The sequence below is a fragment of the Dama dama genome, chromosome 9, assembly GCF_033118175.1.
Source record: "Dama dama isolate Ldn47 chromosome 9, ASM3311817v1, whole genome shotgun sequence".
Lineage (NCBI taxonomy): Eukaryota > Metazoa > Chordata > Mammalia > Artiodactyla > Cervidae > Dama > Dama dama.
The window spans coordinates 48183451-48200592 of NC_083689.1; positions in this window are offsets into that span (position 1 = coordinate 48183451).

Consider the following 17142-nt stretch of genomic DNA (forward strand, 5'->3'; position numbering starts at 1 on the left):
TGCCAGCCTTGCTAGTTCCCCTCCAGCTTTGTTAGGGAAACATCACCCCAAGATAAGGGTCAAAATGCTTACCCCAATGGAGACTGTAAATAAGAAAATAAACACTTTTCTTTTTCTCTTTCTAGCTGAGCTCAGACAATTTACAGTATCAAATGTCCCCTTGTACTCTGAAGAACTGGAATTGATTTTTTTTTTCCTTAAAATTGCTCATTGGGTTGCTTATAAATTTCTCCAGCTGTTGTTATCAAGTTGTAAATTGAAGTTATGAGAATAATCAGAGATCAATTGCAGTCATTCTGAGGCAGGGCCAGGTCTATACAAACATAGGTTCTTCGGAGTTTCAACAGGCATTTAAAGTAAATTATCTTTAGCTCAGATTCAATTCATTAAGAATTGGTGAGATCTCAGCCAGATACTAGGGAGAAGTCATCTTCCCTCTGTCTATGGGTTTGTCATCAGTGCGATTCATTAAATATTTCAAGGTTCCCTCCTATGGGCATTTCTCCATCTCTTCTAAAGGTGGCCAAGGTCAAAAGATTTGTTTTGAGCAAAAAACTGTGAGCATGAGTACCATATACCAGTTCCGGGTTGGTGTTTAAAACAAAGGTCGGCAAGCGTTTTCACTAAAACGACAGACGGTGTGTATATCTAGGCTCTGTGAGCCGCATGGTCACTGTTACAACTACCAACTCTGTGTTATAGTGTGAAAGCAGCCAGTGATAACATGTAGTCTAATGGGTGTGGCCGTGTTTTCAAAAAACTTTATTTATGGACATGGAAATTTTAAATCCATATAATTTTTATGTATCCCCAAAATGTGATTCTTTTGATTTTTTTTTTAACCAATAGAAGATACGGTTTAAAATATACGTATCTTCCTATCCTGTAGAATGTACAAAAACAGATGACAAGTCGGATTTGACCCAAAGGCTATACTTTACCAATCCCTGCCACAAAAGAATCGGTGGGTGATTTGTTCTATCCATGTCCTCTGCCCAGACGACCACAGAAGCACTTGTAGACACAGAGTCTCTATCAGCCCGGGTCCATGAGTGTCTCTGCTGAGCAGAGCCTCCAATCAGTTCCCACTGGACATTAGAGTAAATAAGAAATACACTCTTGTTTTTTACACCCCTGAGATTTGGGGGAGGGGGGGACGGGTTACTTGCTACTGCACCAAACTTAGCCTATCCTATCTGACACAACCTATGAAGGATTTTTCTAAGCAAATTAATGGAATAGACATAATCTCACTATGAAAGTTCTATTAAGAAAAGAAATTATTTTTTTAAACAGAAAATGATTTTTGAAAGACACTTTAAATGTCTTTTGCACTGCCCATTTTCATTTAAAATCATAAATTATATGTAAATGACTTGAATCTGTCCATTAAGACAAATCCTGAACAGGCTGAAACTTGACAACACCACCTAAATCTATTTAGAATCACAGTGGATTTGGGGGGTCATTTCCTTTTCAAGGATATTCACATTCACACTAGTTTCTCCTCATCTGTCCCGTTCAGTAAGACTGACAGTTTGGGATCTCAGCCTCATACCCAATATTTCCATCTTTAGCCCAAGTGATTGATAGGGAGCAGCAGATGGTTCCAGACAGAATGAGCCATCCCAAACACCATATTCTAATATGACATGACTGAGAAAGAAACAGGCAGGTAGATAGAGATGGAGAGACACGCTGGGTGGCTTTGGGCATGCTCCTTGTCCTCTCCAGGTCTCAGTTTCCCCATCTGTAAAACTGGGAGATGGAATAAATGTCCTCTATGTGCTCTTTCAGTTCAGATATTCTGAGACTAGATATCATTTCAGACAACTTAAAACAGACCCTTTGGGACCTGACTAACAAACAAAATAGAAAGGGATTTAGGACACCATCTAGAAGCCTGAATAAGAGCCTTCACCAGAGAAGTCAGACAAGTCCCTGTTTGGAACCTACAGAATTGATCTAGTGTGGCCAGGAAATTAACTAAAAGTGAAATGCAAATGAACAACAAACATAAGAAAATCTCCCTAGAGATCAAAGTAATGCCAATTTAAATATCAAGATACAATTTTCCATCTACTGGCCTTACATATTCACAAGGAAGATTGTAGCATGTTGGTAAGAGCAGGGAGAAAAGAGGCCCTGGGCTGATGAGAATGTAAGCTCAAGTGGTTTTTCTAGAAGGCAGTGTGGCAATAGGAACTGAAAACCATAAGCATGGGCATACTTTTTGACCAAGCAATTCAACTTTTTTTTTTTTTAGAAAAAAGCTGAGTAACTCCCTCCCACAAGATATAGAGTACCCAACTAATAAATGCAACCTTGTTTCCAACAACAAAAAATATAGAAACAAATAAATGATCAAAGGTAAGAAACTAAATAAATAAAAGGTGGCACATTGATACTGTGGGATACAATTCAGTCACTAAAAGTAACGCTGCCATACATAAAATGAGCCTAATTTTGATTTAGAGGGGAAAAAATATAAATTATATTCATAAATAGAAAAAAAAATTGAAATTTTTTTCACCAAAAATAGGAGTAGTCATATCTAGAGATGCTAATTTTCTTAATTCCCCTTTTTTATATTTTCTATATTATTATTATAAAATTAGAAAAAAATTAAATTGTACTAAAATGAAAAGTATAAATCTACATTTATCCACTTTAAAAGAAGTTCTTCATACAATTGAAAAGTTTTTCAAAGTAAGCCATCAAATAATATGTAGTTAGAGCCCATTTTGGAAAATAGGAAAAAAGACTAGAAGGAAATGCAATAAAAATTAACTTCTCTCTAGGGATAGAATTATGAGTGACTGTTTTTCTTCTTGCTTGTCACTTTTTTCTGATTATTCTGTACTGCATGTAAAAATAATGAAAGAAAAGCAACTTTAAAAAAAAACAAATAAATGAGTTGAGGAGGATCCAGATCATTCATATAGGTTTTTCTCTCAGTATTAAGCAAAAGTCACCTAGACCAGCCTCCCTCCTCTACTTCCAAAGTGAGATAGCCACTTACGTGTTCCCCATCACCACTGCCTACAAGAACAGGCTGCCTGAAAGAGGAGGGTAGGCATATCTGGAGCTCAGGACTCCATGATGATGAGAGACATGTCACTTTTTATACAGTCATATACCAATGTGATGGTATTTGGAGGTGGGGCCTTTGGGAGGTAACTAGGTCTAGATTAGGTCAAGTGGATGGGACCCCATGATAGGATTAGTGTCTTTATGAGAAGAGGAGAAAATACAAAGGCTCCCTCTCTCCTCACTGTGTGAGGACACAGCAAGAAGGCAACTATCTGCAACCCAGGAAGGGAGTCTTAACCAGGAACTGTATCTGCCAGCACCTTGATTGGGACTCCCCAGCCTCACACTCTGAGAAGTAAATGTTTATCATTTAACCACCCAGTTTATTGTACTTTGCCATAGCAGCCCAAGCTGACTAACACAGAGGTTATTTTCTTTCACCATGAGTCATGGCCTTCAAGTTTCCATTGTTTTCCTGGAAGTCAGTATCATGTTCAGTGTTGCTCTTCGAAGGTAATGTGTCCTTTTCTCCTTTGAGTCCTCTAGGATTTCCTCTTTTTTATTTCCAGAAGTTTTATTTACTATGATGTGCCTAGGTATATTCCTCATAATTTATTCTTAGTGTTCACAGTGCTTCTTAAATCTGTAGCTTGACATTTTTGTTAGTTTGTGGAAATTTTAGGCCATTGTCTTTTCAAATATTGCTTCTGTTCCTCCACCTGCTCTAACATTATACATGTTAGACCATTTCATTGTGTCCCATATATTTGTTATGTTCTTTCCGTTCAGTTCAGTTCAGTTCAGCCGCTCAGTTGTGTCCAACTCATTGCAACCCCATGAACTACAGAACACCAGGCTTCCCTGTCCATCACCAACTCCCAGAATTTACCCAAACTCATCTCCATTGAGTCGGTGATGCCATCCAACCATCTCATCCTCTGTCATCCCCTTCTCCTCCCACCTTCAATCTTTCCCAGCATCAGGGTCTTTTCAAATGAGTCAGCTCTTTGCATCAGGTGGCCAAAGTATTGGAGTTTCAGCTTCAACATCTGTCCTTCCAATGAACACTCAGGATTGATCTCCTTCAGGATGGACTGGTTGGATCTCCTTGCAGTCCAAGGGACTCTCAAGAGTCTTCTCCAACACCACAGTTCAAAAGCATCAATTCTTCTGTGTTGAGCTTTCTTTATAGTCCAACTCTCACATCCATACATGACTACTGGAAAAACCATAGCCTTGACTAACACTTCCTATCTTTTTTTCCCTTGGTCCTTCAAAATGGACTTATCTTCCTTCTGGTTTACCAATCTGCTCTTTCACTGTCTAGTATGCAATTAAATCTCTCTATTGAAATCTCAGTTATTGATTTCTTTACAACTGATTTCTCAAATCTCAAATTTCCCTTTATTTTATAGTTTCCAATACTCCACAGAAATTCTCTATGTTGCTGCTCAAATTCTTGAATATATTAATCACAGTTGATTTAAAGTCCATGTCTGACAATTCTGGCAACTGATAGGTCAGTTGCCAGACCTATTTAAGTCTATTATACTATGTATTTTCCCTTGCTTTTCAGTCATTTCTTGCATTGTGTACACCTACATATTAATGAATTCCACATATTATAGAAACAATGTGAGTTTCTGAATAATGTTGCCTTGCTCAAGAGAGGATTCATATTTATTTCTAGTGGCAAATAGAGTAGGGACACATGACCTTAATCCAGTCACTGAGTGAGCTGATTTAAAGGCAGAATTCAGCTTTTATGTGCTTAGTCGCTAAGCTGTGTCTGAATCTTTGCAACCCCATGGATTGTAGCTTGCCAGGCTCCTCTGTCCATGAGGATTCTCCAGGCAAGAATACTGGAGTGGGTTGCCATGCTCTCCTCCAGGGAATCTTCCCAACCCAGGAATCAGCTTTTATTAAGGTTGCCTATTTCAAGTTCAGCTTTACTCTTAGTCAGGAGTTTCACCGGAAAGTCTAGGGTATTTACCAGGACCTTTTCTATTTGTCAGGATGCGAACCCAAATTGTCCCCCATAGCCCCAGGAAAATGCCAAGAGCTGTGTTCAACTTCTTAGTCATTTAGAGGCCATGGCCTGCTCAGCCTCTCAGCTGTTGCATTTGAGCCCATAATTAACCTGAGGGTAAAAGTGGCACCAAATGTCCGGCTCTCCTTTTGGGGTTTCCCTTCTTTCAAGAATCCTGGTCCCTTGGGCTATTGTTTTGATAGCTCTCCAAAGTCTTCAACTTATGTTTTTCCTAATTTTATTGGTCTGTATTCTAATTCTTATATCTGCACAACAAATTTCCCTAAAATTTAGTGGCTCCATACTATATCAATCACTTATTATCTGTCACAGTTACTACAGTCAGGAACTTAGGAGCCATTCAGCCGGGTGATTCTCACCTAGAGTCTCTCATAAGGTTGCAGCCAGATGGTGGCTTTGGCTGGGGTCATCTCAAATGCTTCTTTACTCACATATCTGGTACCTGGTCTGGGAAGACTCAAACCACTGAGAATTGGGCTCCCCAGGCACCTCACTACCCCTTTGTAACCTCTCCATGTGGCTGCTGCAACATGGAGGCTTCAGGTTAGTTGGACTTCTTACGGGTTGGCTCAGGGCTCCCAAGATTCACGTATTCCAAGAGAGAAAAGGAGATGCAGGCAGAAACTTATGACACAGTCTGGGGAATCAAGCAACTTTATTTCTGCCACATTCTGTAGCGAGTGAAGTGAAGTCGCTCAGTCGTGTCTGACTCTTTGCGACCCCATGGACTATAGCCCACCAAGCTCCTCCATCCATGAAATTTTCCAGGCAAGAATATTGGAGTGGGTTGCCATTTCCTTCTCCAAGGGATCTTCCCGGCCCAGGGATCGAACCCGGGCCTCCCTTATTGTAGGCAGATGCTTTACTGTCTGAGCCACCAGGGAAGCCACATTCTACAGGTCTGCACTATTATGAAAGTCCATCCATGCTCAAGGAGAAGAAACATAAAACCTACCTCTCAATGCAGGAATGTCAAACGTGTTATAATATGACACACGTGGACATGTGGTATGGAATAGACATCAATGCAGCTATCTGGAAAATACAATCAGCCACAGCTTGTCTAGTTGCTCTTGATCACAGGTTGACCCAAAATAAGCTAGAATTTCACTTCCAAGCATAGAAATTCCCTTCTCCATTTATTTGCGACTTTCTCTATTTGAGGCAAGACTGCCATACCTATGTTTGAGTGAAGGACAGCTCTGCTTTGGAGCTCTTCTCTAAGCTCAGATGAAGCCATCGTCCCTGTAGGCAGCACTTGGCACATCAACACTGGGCGTGCCTTTCCAGAGGCACACTGAAAGTTCGGGCACCGTTCTGGCAAGGTTTTGGCTGCCTGACCATCAGAGCCTGAGTCTCCTGCTACCCAGTCAGACTCACCCCTAAGGCTTTCTCCAAGCCCAACACAGCAAAGAAAATCCATACCACTTTCCATGGTCTATTCTACTTTCACTTTATTTTCAAAGACTTTTGTAAAAACTCTGGTCCTACAGGATGTGAATTTTGTTTTTAAAAAAATTCCAAGCACCTCACATATTTCGCCCTCTTCCAGGTTCATAATGCATATTAATATACAGCCTCTGAAAAGTCCTGCAGTGATGTAATCTATTTAACTTTGTCTCACCCCCATGTCTCATGAGTTTATTTAATCATGGAAAGTTGGTTTGGGGGAAGTTATCTTTTTATTATCAGGATGTCAATTAACAGCCCATAAACACTGTGTAGAATATGTCCACATTGCACAGAACATCCTCAGACTTTTGATTCCATCTCTGCTCTTGTGGGATTGTAGAACGAAGTTGTTCATAATAAAATATTCTGTCTCAAATTGCCTAGTGGGAGTGAGGTCATGGCTGATCACTCTTTTGCTCAGTGGGATACATTTCTGGGTGTTCCAAAGCAAAGATGGACCGTGTATGATTTTCCAAATTAGGCTGATGAATGCATCAACCTTTTCTACCTGCCAGTAACACCACAAGAAGTTTTTAAAAAGCTTGTGTTTACTGTCTGCAATACACATGGGGCCATTAGCCAGCTGGCCAGCCTTATGCAAGTTTCATTGCTGCCAACTTGCAGTGAGCTGCCCACTCCCTAGCTGAGAACCATGATCAATGCTCCTTCAATGCTAAAGGACTGCAGGGGTGAGGAGTGGGGGTGGGGGGCAATTTGGTTTGATGAGAAACGGAGAAACAAGGAGAAAGGGACAAAGCCTTCCTTCTAACCTCTGCATTAGAGTCCGCCTACTCAAAGCCTCATTCCAGGCATCACTGCCTGCCTGTTCTACCAATCTCTTGATAATTTAGATGTGCTTCCAATTGAGAGCCGTGTTGTTTAATAAAGCAAAGATAATCGACACTTCCTCGGTGTTATAATAGCCTCTCTGTATGTTTACTTGAGAACAAATGCTGTTATAATTTCTTTGGGGAATCAATATCTTCCGATGCATATGCACTGCCCTATTGGAGGTTCAGATTGTTTAAGGAGAGAAGGGGAAATTTATTGCCTTGTAAATGCTGGCAGAAAATAGTAGATTTAGTGAGAACTGTAATTAAAGTTTTGCTGATAATAAAAAATGGAGGCAATCCACAATCACACAGATTTTCCAGTCCTCAGCCCTAGGTCGGCTAAACCACCACAGGGTCCTAGACACTTGCTAGTCTCTGTACAATCAGTCTCTGAAAGAGAAAGTTCTGTGGCCCCAAAGGCTGCCAGCTCCTGGGCCCTTGAGGCCCTCCACATGCTCCCAAGCCCAGCACACTACTGTCATTCAACCTTCATCTGCTCTCTTCAGCTTTAGAGGCAATACGGCCAACATCTGTTTTCAACTACTTCCAAAGCTGGCTGTTCAAACCAGAACCCTGCTGGGTGAGCAGTCTACACAGGACTCGATGCTAGGGAGCAGAGACTGGAGGCAAGGACCTGCCTTCCAAAAAGAAAGAGTTAGTCACTCAGTTGTGTCCAACTCTCTGATGGTCCTTGGACTGTAGCCCACAGGTTCCTCTGTCCATGGGATTCTCCAGGCTAGAATACTGGAGTGGGTTGCCATTCCCTTCTCCAGGGGATCTTCCCCACCCAGGGATCAAATCTGGGTCTCCCGCCTGCAGGCAGATTCTTTACCATCTGACCCACCAGGGAAGCCCCCCAAAACTCCAACATTAGAAAAATGATTAATTTCCCTTCAACCTTCCTGAAAGGACCCCACACACACCTCCCCACTCCCAGGAACCCAACTCAGGCTCTCCAGAGCAGTATATGACAGTTTCCTGAAATGATCGCTCTTCTCTCATCTCTCACTGAGCACCTGGGCAGATCTGTGTCTGTTCTCGGCTGGATGAAGGCAGAGGATTACATGGTTGCGCGGCAGGGGGGATGGGGACCTCCCAGCATGCACAGGAGGCTAAAAATGCTGACTGTCCACAAGTTTCCACCAAACCCCTGCCACTGGACCCAGGAGGTCGGCACCGTCTTTTCCAAGCAGGATAAAATCACAGTCAGCTCTCCCTGAGACCCCATATCAGAAACATGTCAGGCTACAGAGGAAGGGGGCAATGTCACAGACCCACAGAGATAGACACATCTTCAAGCCTTCCTTCTTGGCACCAGGCACCAAAGGAAAATCAAATGGCCTGAAGAAAACAAGAAAATAAACACTCACCAAGCATGACCCCTTCCCAGGGAAACTTCCCCAAGAGGATGAACTCTGTCTAGAATCTCTGCAGCTATACACTCCATAAATATTCACTGACCATGTGCCATTTGCCTTACACAAGACCACCAACACTCAGCACCAAACACTTGCAAAAAGAACAAATGAGTGAGCAAGTTAACCTCACTATCAGCCAGGGTGTTCTTCTGCATACACAAGAGTCTGAGCTCTTCTAGAAATAACTACATGCTTTATGCTGAGCACTGACTATGTGCCAACGAGCATACGAAGCCCTTTACAGATATTCATCCTGTCTCAGTCTTCCAGCCATCCCCCTGTGAGGTGGAGACAGTGGTCCTCTTTGGCAGCTGAGGACAGCAAGGCTCAGAAATAAGCACTGTACCCAGGACTGATGTCACCCAGCCTGCACGGGGCAGGGCAGGGGCTTAAACCCTGGCCCGTGGTGGTCCAGAGCCCACGCTCTTTCTCTTACGCCCAGCTTCCCCATCAGCTATTCTGCACGAGGCCCTTGCTGCTGTCACACATCTTCTAATCCCCAGTGTTTGCTGCTGGGGTGGTGGGGTAGAAAGTGCAAAGAGAGCATCAGATGAGGCTCCTGGAGAAACCTACAGGGAAGAGGGGCTGACCCTTCGGAGGAGAACCGCAGAGAAGGGGAGAAGGGAGCTAGACTGAAGCTAAAAGAAAGCAGGCTCAAGGGGGCTTACACGTCCATGAGGAGGAAGGAAGGCTGGCTGAGACCATCAACTGCCGGCATCTCTGGCTCCATGCCTTTCCCTCCTGTCTTAGAGTCTAGCCTCTAGCACTCCTCTACAATGTTTAGAGGCCTAAGAGCTGCCAAGGGTCTTCAGCACGGTCTTCCTGACAAAATGCATGGTCCACAGCCCACAGTGCCAAGGTGGCCACAACGTCAAGCTCCAGCTACACATGGCCCTTAGCAGCTGGGCTCCCCCAGCCAGAACCAGGCACACCCATCCCTCTCCAAGGCTGGACCGCCGCAGCAGACTCAGCTAGCCCTGGACAGAACACAGCACAGGCTGAGGGGTATCACCTGGCTGCCCCCAGTATGTAAGACCTTCGGGTTTTGCAGGCCCCTGCTGGGAGGCTCCCCTGAGAGTCAGGGGTGGGCCTGTACCAGTTCTGATGTTCTCCCTGCAACCTCTCTCTTCAGACACCTCAGAACATACACCAACCACGTTCATCTCCAGATGGGTGAGAGACTCGCCCTGTCTCACATCAACCGCCCAGCATCTGCCCGCAGGGAGGAGGCTCAGGGCAAGTCCCAAGAAAGTGCTCCTGTCTGCAATGTCCCAGCCCTGCAGCTTCTCCAAGAAATCCAGTGATCCTGGATGAGGGGTCTGGAGCTTGGTCTGCAGTGGGGACCCAGTGCTGCTGCTGATCCAATAAAATTACCAGCAGGCATTAAATCTATCCTCATTTAACCCAGTGCCTTTAATAATAAAAAAGATTTTGCACAGGGGATAAATACTGTGTCTCATTTTCTCACTCTCACTGGTCTCCTGTCACTATGCACTTATTAATACAATCGCTAATATACAGCTCCCAATCAGCCACTAAAATGCCGCTGTTATTCCTACTAATTCGACAATAAAATGTGGCTGTGCCAGGCCATAAAAGTGGGCTGTCATGTGACTGGGGGACTCTAGGGGAGGTGAGCTATGAGGCCCGGGGTCTCAAACTGCCCTCCGGAAACCAAGGTGCCAGGGTCACAGCACAAGCCACACCCCAACCACAGCCTCTGCAGGCCCTGACTGCCAAGGACCCAGACAAGACCCGAAATGCAGACAGAGGTGTCCCCCACTTTATTAGTGTCCTACTACTGCTGCTCATGATGGGTAGCGTCTGTGCGTGCTCAGTTGCTACGTCATGTCCAACTCTTTGAGACCCCATGGATTATAGCCCATCAGGCTCCTCTGCCCATGGAATTCTCCAGGCAAGAATACTGGAGTGGGTTGCCATGCCCTCCTCCAGGGGATCTTCCTGACTCAAGGACCGAACCCACATCTCTTGCACCTCCTGCACTGCCAGGCAGACTCTTTACCACTATGCCATCTGGGAAGCCCCAATCTTGATGGTTACTCAACAAGTATTTTTTTTACTAAATAAACACATCAGAAATAACTAACAGCCTTGCCCTACATGTCCTGAGGTCAGTGACCTGCAAACCATATAGACTCCAACAGTTACCAGCCAGGGACCAGGCTATGCAGAGAAGCATGGGGTGTCCCTGACAAAGGCAGAAAGCTGGTCTGTGTTAACCCCTCCAGCTTGAAGACCCAGGCAATGGCAAGTAGGACCCAGGCCAGGGCTCATCCCTGCCCTCATGTTCATCCTACCAAAAGGAGATAGAGTGGGATCTTTAATACCAGGCCAGGGAGGAAAGACCAAGCCATCTCTGAACAATGGTCAAGGTCATGTGGTCATGCATGGTATAGACATACGAGGAAAGGTCAGGGCTGAGGAAACAACCTTGAGCTCCACACTGTATTTCTTCCTATTATATGCTTATCCTAGAGAGATGATCAGTGAGGAGAAGAGTCAGCACTGAGAAGTAACATGTGGATTTACACCAGGACTTGTTGACCAGACAATACTGAGCCCAGAGCCCGTCAGTGGCCAAGGCCACCAGGCGGAGGGCTGGCCTGGGCGTGTGACACGCTCCAACCCTCCACCAGCTAGAAGCCCCAAATTCAAGGCGGGATGCTGGCTTCAGTGCGCTCCACCCCCAGGGCCAGTGTTTCTGTGGCCTATCACAGACCCTGGTCTCTGAGTCACTATTAGGCGTCTGTTTAGCACCGAATGGGTCTGTTCTCTCAAGGCCCCACCCCTCCCACCATCTACCACACCCACGGGTGTGACCACAAGTCTAAGTAGCTCGCTTCAGACTTGCTGACTGAACTGTGAAATCAACATCCAGTCCAACTGCTGCCATAAACTGTTAAGCACTTCCTGTATGCAGTAAAAGTCCTGATTTAGAATCTCAGCTTGACTACTCACCAACAACATACACTCAAATAAGCCATTTAACCTCTCTGAGCCTTCGTTTCCTCCTTTGGAAATGGGGATAACAATAATAATAATGTCACTTGAAGCTGTTGTAGGGATTAAAGAGAGAATCCATGTAAATCACTTGAGGAAGCACCTAGCAGAGACAGGTGCACAAGACGGTGGTCAGGAAGACTTCCTGGAAGAAGGGGCACTGGAGCTGGAAGACTGAGCAGGATTTGAAGAGGGGAAAGGGATGGTGGGACAGTGATTCCTATCCTGCTACCCTCCCGAGCCTGCCTGACCCTCCCCTGCCCTCACCCCTACCCCTACTATCCCATTAGGGCAGGAGCAAAGCCTCTCCCTCTGCCTGAAAGCAACTGGGGCAAATTTCTCAATGTGAAAATTGTTAATTCTTCAAAAGAAACTCTTGTAGGAAACTTGGGGGGGAGGGAAAGGAACCCGTAAGGAAAATGCAAACACATAAGCACAAGGCTTTTAAAGAATACAGGTTTTTTTCTCCCTCCCCCTCAGGTAAGGCACTATTTTTGATGTCCAGATCGACAGCCAGGGGCACACAGAAGCCCCTCCCTGTCATCTGGGTGCCTGGTCCAGCTGTCAGACTGTGGCTAGGAAATTAGCCAGCCCCCACCTGGGCCCAGGTAAGGTCTGCAGCCCTGCAGGGGCCTGACTCCTTGCAGCCACCTTCGAGGGCAGGGAGGGGATGCCCCTATGACCCGGGCCCACCCAGCCGGTGCTGCACCCCCAGGGCCTCTCTAGCCACAGACTCCCTCCAGCCCTGCACTAGGCACCTGCCACCTGAGATCTGCCCCCTCCCCCAGCATTGCATGACAGGCCAGCTTCCCGCTCCTAGGACAGGGGCTCTCTTGCTTGCAAATCCCTGAGCTACTGAGCACACCCTTCTCTTCCATCCCGGGAACACATCCTGGAAGGCTGGAGTTGCCATCAGAGTTTACAAAATCATAGATGAGATATACACTCGGGTGACCAGAATCAACTCCTTCAGCATCAGATTCTTGGCAAGAGGGACCTCACTCTGTCCACTAAACCCAGAGCTAGGAGGAGCACAGCATGAGTCCCAGCAGCAGATCCTGACTTTAGGATGAAGACGGCCACAGCCATCAGCGAGTCTGCGAGCTGCCAGCCATCAGCTCCCCCTTCCTGGACTCACTCTCTGCGCTCCTCCCTGGGGCTCCAGTGGGCATAGCACCAGCCCAGCACATCTGGGAGGACAGGCCCAGCAGAGGGCACTGATGGGTAGGTCGGCTCACAGCAAGTCCCCAGGGGAGCCCAAGCATAGCCCCAACATTGTCCCACCGTGCAGTCACCCATTCCCCAGCCCCTGGGACCTGGCAGCTCAGAGAATGTGTCTACTTTGGCCAAGCCCAGCAATTCTCTAATTACACCTCGAGGAAAGCAGACCCACCAAGACAGGGTGTGGTTGGGCAAGCTCTGTTCAAACCTGCAGAGACGAACCCCAAATTCACCAGACACTGTCAGGGTTACTATCGTTAAGTCTCCCTCCTGGTTGACTAGAAATCCAAAAACTTCCAAGTGTATATCCTAAAAGATCTTTGAACCAAAATGGTTCAGGTCGCTGCTTTCAACAGCAGGCAGAAGCCGTCCCTGTAGGGCATAGTTCCCTTGGCTCACTGTGATCTCACGTGTCAGATCTGGGGGTCTTAGGGGTCCCCCCAGGCTGTTCCTACATCCTGGAAACAGAAAATCCCTTCATCAGAGCAGCTGCTTCCATTTGGAGCATGCTGGCTCACTGCTGCCCTGCCTCAGGACTCCAGTAAGGACCTGAAGAGGGGCACCCTCTTTGTTTACAGATGGGATTCAGACCCAGGCAGGCAGGGCCTTATCTAGCATGGGCTGTGCCTGCAGAATCACCTAGGAATCTTGTCAAAATTCCTGTTCTAACGCAGCAGGTGTGGAAGGGCCCCCGAGATCCCTCATTTTCAATATGCTCCCAGGTGATGTCTGTGCTGCTGGTCCAGGGACCACACTTTGAGTAGCAAGACTCAGCAGCACCTCCCCAGAAAACATGAGTCACATCTATAATTTTAAATTTCCTTGTAAGTAGATTAAAAATAAATATATGTAATTGATTTAACTCAGTATATCGAAATCAACTTGTAATCCATATACAAATTATTAATGAGATAGCCTACATTCTTTCTCTGTACCAAGTCTCTAAAATCCAGGGCCCCTTTTATACTTCCAGCCCATCTTTGGACCAGCCGCACTTCAAGGGCTCAGTAGCCACACGTGGCTAGTGGCTACCGTGTGGATAGCAGAGCTCCAGAGGATGGGAGAAGAGGGAAAGAAGATGAGGGCAGAGAAGAAGGATGGGAGCAAGTCACTGGGGTGACCCATATTGGGACAGAAGTGGAAGAGCATAGAGAAGTGTTTGTAGACTGAACCCTGCCCCTGACTCGGCGAGTGTGCCGAAAAGAGTCAGGTAAACTCTGGACCTCGCTCTTTCATCTGTAAAATGGGGATAGCAAAGCCTGCCCATCACTCAGCCTGAAGTCCAGGCCAGACCCTGCTCCCAGAAGGTGGGGCTTGCCAACATGGGGTTCTGCAGAACACAAAACTGGAGGCTCTCCTGGCAACAATGCCAGGCTCCCCAGGGCAGGGTCTGAACCCTCCACAGAGTCCTGACACAAGCATCTCTGCTCACACAGGGCACTCCTGGGACCAAGCAGACAGAGAGCACCCTCTATCCTGACTCCAAAACCACCATGAATGCTCTGGTCCTATCTGGGAAGGACACTTTGCTGTCCCTGTGAATCGAGGAAATACAAGCCCATAAAATTAGTGTCTCCCCACCAATCTCAAGCTGTCAGAGGAGCTATTTTGAGGACCCTGCTGTTGCGTTCAGTTTCACATTCTTTTCTCTGACTTTTTCCTGTGCTCTGAGAGCTGAGTCACCAGAGAGGCAGGCCCTGGTGGGCGTTCTGAATCCTAGACGCTGGAGACTCAAAAGGGAGTTGGGAGAAGGAAACTTCACAGAAGTCAGGGCCAGACCTGAGGTTATCCGAGGAAAACCCTTGGAATGCCAGCCTGCACTGGCAAAGCAGTGAATGCCACGTGTAAGCCTAGCCACCCCCGTTGTATGATAGAACTGAAGAAGAAGGAGAAGAAACAGAGGCTGAGTCAGGCGAGGTGACCTGACAGCACAATGCAGTAAATCCCTAAGCAAGAATCTGGGTTTTCTAAAACCTATTCCTGTGACACTGCCACGCTCACAGAGGCCCGGTGAGCCAGCTGCCCACCCTGGCTCCCCCTTGGGAGTGAAGGACACAGCCCAGCCTCCAGCTCCACACGCAGCTCAAGGGCTCGGCTCCCTGCAAAGGAGGGAATCCGCCATCAGTGCCCAAGAGCGTCCAGAGAGCATGCCGAGAGGCAGTCTTGTCTCAGTCACACACCATAGAGCCTGGACCTGGAGCTCTCACAGTCTCCACACACTGGAGGAAGACTCTCGGAAGTCCCTCAAACCCCAGCCAGGAAGCAAGCCCAGCCAGGCACTGGAAGGGGCCACTCCTAGGTTAAACAAAGACAAGAAGAGCTTTCAACACCAGCTAATGACCATGCCACCTGCCCCTATTCCTGACTACAGCTCGGAGCCCTGTCATTACAGCCAAATGATCCCTAGATGAAGGTCCTGGCAGGAGAGCCCATTTGAGGTTCCTGGCCTCTTGGTTGAGTTCTCCTTGCTTGGAGGACGTAACACCTGCTATTTTTTTTTAAGGTTCACATCAATCCTAGGAGCTAGAATCAAATTGGTTCCCAGGAACACATGGCCCAAAGCCTACACTACTCTGTTTCTTTCCTGAACATATTTTGGTTTGTGTTTTTCTTGTGTCTTGTCTAAACTCTTTTTATTGTGCTCTGTTCATATAAAGTTATTTCTTTTTAATTTCCATAAGAATTTGTTCAAATATTGCTCCCAGTTTGCTGCTTTGATTATTAACATACAGAAAAGCCCACATCAGAAAAGGTTTTTCTCCTAAAAGCCCTTCATGTGATGTATCACGTGTAAGTGTATGTGAAATACAGTCTTATTTCAACAAGCTCCACTATGTTGTTATTGTTGTTCAGTCAATAAGTCATGTCTGACTCTGTGAACTGCAAGAATTGCATCATACCAGGCTTCTCTGTACTTCACTATCTCCCAGAGTTTGCTCAAGTTCATGTCCATTGCATCAGTGATGCTATCTAACCATCTCATCCCCTGCCTCCCTCTTCTCCTTTTGCCTACAATCTTTCCCCTTCATCAGGGTTTTTTCCAATGAGTCGGCTCTTGGCAACAGGTGGCCAAAATATTGGAGTTTCAGCTTCAGCATCAGTCCTTCCAATGAATATTCAGGGTTGACTTCCTTTAGGATTGACTGGTTTTATCTCCTTGCAGTCCAAGGGACTCTCAAGAGTCTTCTCCAGCATCACAATTCAAAAGCATCGATTCTTCAGCACTCAGCCTTTTTTCTAATTACACTCAATATAAGAACATAATAATTGAGACTAACAAAGTTTCTATAGATCTGTTTCAAAGAAAGGTATTTTTCAAGTACGTTAAGATCAGAATCTGTGGTATTACCTTTTATGGTGAAGATACAAGATGCTCTAAGTTTTCATTAACCATAAAAATACTCAAAATTGTGTAATGTGTTTCTATAGGAAACATCTTTTCTAAGGTACTCAAGGAATTTGCTTATTTACTGGTAAGCATTGATTTTGATCCAGTGGAGTCATTATTCTATGAAAACTGCTGCTTTCATGAAGATTGACTGGCCACTGGAGTCACTGAGAGTGTTTCCAAACTCTTTGTCCTTGAGTTAGTCACAAGAGTTTAAGGTCAAGGACCACTCCCTCTCTCCCCTCCCTAGCTAGAGGCAACCCCTTCGTTCCAGGCAGACTCTGATGTCAGCAGCCCCTCACCGTCACCTCCACAAGCCTTTGAGCTACAAGTGTCTGGGCACGTCCCCATCTCACAATATTTCTCTCAAGGTGCCAGGCATGCACATGGTGTTTCCAACACCCACATGAGACTATTTCTCATGGAAACAGAAAGTGATGGCAGAATGACCTCAATTTATCCTTCAGAGTTCAACCTAAACATCACCTGCTCCAGGAAGCCTTCCGGAACTGGGTCAGGTGCCTCTCCTCTGAGCTCTCCCAGCATCCCACATTCCTTCTTCACCAAGTTGGCAGGAACCTGGGCATCTTTGTGGGGTCCATGACTGGTACATAGTTGGTGCTCCATAAATTCTGGCTCAGAGAATAAGCATGCTTAACAAATCCAGTTGACCTCACAGCCTGGGTCACTCACACCCACAAATACAAACTCAGCAAACACCCTTCT